Source organism: Galeopterus variegatus, unplaced genomic scaffold (assembly GCF_000696425.1).
Source record: "Galeopterus variegatus unplaced genomic scaffold, G_variegatus-3.0.2 Scaffold3804, whole genome shotgun sequence".
Taxonomy (NCBI): domain Eukaryota; kingdom Metazoa; phylum Chordata; class Mammalia; order Dermoptera; family Cynocephalidae; genus Galeopterus; species Galeopterus variegatus.
Genome location: NW_007729915.1, coordinates 183,595 through 187,393, shown reverse-complemented (window position 1 = coordinate 187,393; position 3,799 = coordinate 183,595). Strand labels below are relative to the sequence as shown.

The 3,799-nt window shown below is 42.4% G+C and overlaps 1 protein-coding gene across 1 annotated transcript in view; it reads left to right on the top strand.

The window, feature by feature from the left end:
• The window catches only part of LOC103601596 (mitochondrial peptide methionine sulfoxide reductase-like), a 131,106-nt gene that overhangs the window by 16,493 nt on the left and 110,814 nt on the right, over positions 1 to 3,799 (top strand). The window lies entirely within an intron of this gene.

The following is a 3,799-nucleotide window of genomic DNA, read 5'->3' as shown; positions in this document are numbered from 1 at the left end:
GGTCTGATGAGTTTAGTTAGATCGATTAGCTTTCTCTGATGAGTAGAATCGCGTCAAAGGGCTTGGGTTCTTCCACGACACAAAAAGAAGCTACGTTATCCCAGTAATATATGTATGTATGTTGAGGCATTCTGTTAATGCTGTGTATGTTTTTATGAAAACCCTGACGACGTGACAACCTCTGAGAGCCTTTTCAGTGCTGAAATCTGGAAAGATTCTTGGGCTTTTTTTTTTTTTTTAAACACTGGGATGCTTCTCAAGTCTCTCCTCTTTTTCATTCCAGCTTTTGCCAGTGTGGATCTGGCTCTGACTCTGCGCTGGTCCTCTGAAGCTCAGGGTGAGACTCCTGCTCTGGGTCTTTCTGAAGGAAAGCCTGCCTGAGTAGGGGATTAAGGTGGAGAGAGCCAGGTGGCTTTTCAACCCATCTTACAGTCAGATCTTCACAGCATAATGTATTTGAAGTGAATTCCTAAAATAGCTGATGCTCTTAGAAATCAAATACGGATATACAAAACACATTATTAAACTAGCTTTTGTAATTTTAAAAGCTTTGTCATTTGCTTATTCACATCCTGCCTTCCTCCTCTTCCCTCAGATAAATAATGATTTGACCATATTTTTCTTGTACTTTAAAAACTATTTCTTCACAAACTTCAGGTCTGTATGTCTGCTTATCATGAAAAGTGTATTTCACTTTAATAAGCTGATGGTTTATTCTAATAGAGGAAACAAAGACCCTCCAGATTTATATTATGGGATAACTTCAAAGCTTTTACTAAAGAGCTGCTCTCCTGAAAGCCAGTCTTTTGCGAGACCCAGGTGAATTTTACATTGCCTTCTCAAACTATACTGTGTCACTGAGTCGCTGCTAAAATGGCCTTTCCCTCACTTCCAGTAGCTTATGAGAACTGCAGCTACTAGCATATAGCATTTGACCTCATATAATATTATGCCATCTCCTTAATTGTCCAAAACAATCTCTTATCATCGAATGCGACTATTATAAATTACGTGCACATAGCTTAATTGTAAGATATATTTGACTCCAAGTTTTATCAGATGCTCAGCATTTTATCTTTTTCAAAGTTTTCTATTCTGCAGCTTTTCCACACACGTTTCAACTCATTTGTTGGATCTGTGGCTGCTTGGGCTGGAGGTGGAGTTACCAGGCAGAGGTGCTGCTGGTGGGGCCTGGGTGGTACAGTGGGGAGCTGGCTGTGGGCTGGGCCTGAGCTGCCTGGACAGACAGCAGTGGACGGGTGGGCTTGACTAAGGGTATAGCTGGAGTGTCCAAGGTAAAGAAGGAAGAGGACAAATGGGATGAAGGTTGCCTTCTGGGTATGGTCTTAAGGTTAAATGACTAATTAGAGAGAAAGCTTTGGTTGTGGTGAGCATATCAGGTCGAATAAGCTAACCTGGGAACAACCACCGAGGTCAGTGCGGAGGGTACTGGGAAGTCAGTTGAATAGAAAGATGGGCCCGTTTGTTGAAGAGATTAAATGAGAGCCGGAGGGGGCATGTGGGATCATGGGGGCCAAATAGGGCTGGGAAACTATAACCCATCTCTGTGAAGGTGCTGCCACTGGAGCTGGAGCCAAGCTGACATTCTGGTGAGTCAGAGTGGCTACTGGGATTAGGTCAGGGCAAATGGAGGTTTTGTCTTTGATTCAGGAAAGCTGGAACATAATTGAGGGCTGTTGGTCACTTTCTACCTGTGGCTGATCCAATGCCGTGTGTGAATATCCTGGTGGTGTTTTAACCAGTTAAGTCCTGGAGGTAGGAGAGGCCAGTCCATATTCCAGAAATCAGACCGGATGCTACGGTGCCATGAGTCTGGCTGGAGGAGGGCCTGGATGTATGCAGGTGGTGGCAGGAGAAGAGAGAAGACAAGGGCACAGGCCGGGCTGGAGCAGCCACACGGGGTCAATGTTGATCTGGGCTCCTGGAGGGTATGTGGTACACACAGGTCCCTGGGCACTGGATAGCAACTCAGGTGGGACAGGTGCATGACTGGGGCTTCTGGACAGCAGTCCACTCTGGGGCACACACCGAGTGTAATGACTGCTGGGAAGAGTGGTCTCTGATCTGCCTTCTGTCACTATAGATGAGTTTGCATTTTGTAGAATTTTTAATGGAATTGTACAGTATGTACTCTTTCATGCCTGGCTTCTTACATTCAACTTAATCATTTTTGAGATTCATCCATTTTATTTGGTATGTGTCAATAGTTCACTCCTTTTTATTGATGAAGAGTGTTCCATTGTATGGACAGACCACCAGTTCAACTGTTGGTGAGCATTTGTGTTATTTTCAGTTTGGGGCTATTAGAAATAATGCTGCCATAAACATACATGTACTAGTCTTTGTGTGGATACACACTTTCATTTCTCTTCAATAAACACCTAGAAATGGAATGACTAAGGTTGTGTGGTAGGTGTATGNTTTTTAAAAAAATAGACTTTAGTATTCAGCTCAGTTTTAAGTTTATGGAAAAATTAAGCAGGAAGTACACAGAGTTCCCGTATTACCCCTTCCCCCCGTGTACTTTTCACCTATCCTTAACGTCTTGCATTAGTGCGGTACATTTGTTATAATTGATGAGCCAATATTGATACGTTGTTATTAACTAAAGTCCATAGTTTACATTAGGATTCACTCTTGCTATTGTACATTCTATGGGTTTTGACAGATATATATTGATATGTATCCGCTATGAAAGTATCGTACAGAACAGTTTCCCTGCCCTAAAAATTCCCTGTGCTCACCTGTTTATCCCTCATTCCTGCAACCCCCTGACTTTTACTATCTGTAGTTTTGCCTTTTCCAGAAGGTCGTGTAGTTGTAATTGTACAGTACGTAGCCTGTTCAGATAGGCCTTTTTCACTCAGCAATATGATTCAAAGTCATCCCCTGTCTTTCTGTGGCTCGACAGCTCTCATCTTTTTATCACGGATTGATTCTCCGTCATGTGGATATGCCACAGGCTGTTTATCCACTCGCCTGTTGAAAGGCTTTGCAGTTGCTTCCAGTTTTTGGCAATTATGATTCAAGTGCTATGAATTTTCATATGCAGGTTTTTGTGCGGACATGCATTTTCAGCTCATTTGGGTAAACATCTAGGAATGCGGTCGCTGGGTTGCGTGCTAAGGCTATGGTGAGCTTTGTGAGAAACCGCCAGACTGTCTTCCAAAGTGCTTGGACCATTTTGCCACCAGCAATGAGTGAGATGCTTCCCATCCTCGCCGGCATTTGGTGCTGGCAGTGACGTGGGTTTTGGCTGTCCTAACAAGCACGTAGTGGTACCTNATATATGCAAAATACATCTGAAATAAATTTTCTTAACTGAATTTTTACTCTAAGCACAAAGTGCAAAATAATAACTCTCTTGGAAATAGTTAATTATAGAAAGTGGTTCAGTTTTCAAAATAAAATGTAAAATACTTGTAGAAGATGGAATCAACATTTAAAGCCAAATGTATTAAACTAGAACAAAACCCATTCTCTCTGGCTATACTGAGGTCGCTGTCGTAGGGCACCACAAGAGCTGGCATCTGCTCCGGTGGTATTGATAACCTTTTCATTTGATGGTAAAATGGATGAGTTGGGCTGCCTTTAAGTTGCTACCCATTCAATGTTTTTATATACATTTAGTAAATGTACAAATTCACGTTAGGAGTTCTCCTTTGAAAGCTTTTAAAAATTAATCACCTACCATTGAAAGTCACTGTGCTGGGGCCAGACACAGTAATGAGCCGCTCAGACTCGATTCTGTCTTCAGGGTGTACATCTGCTGCTTTTT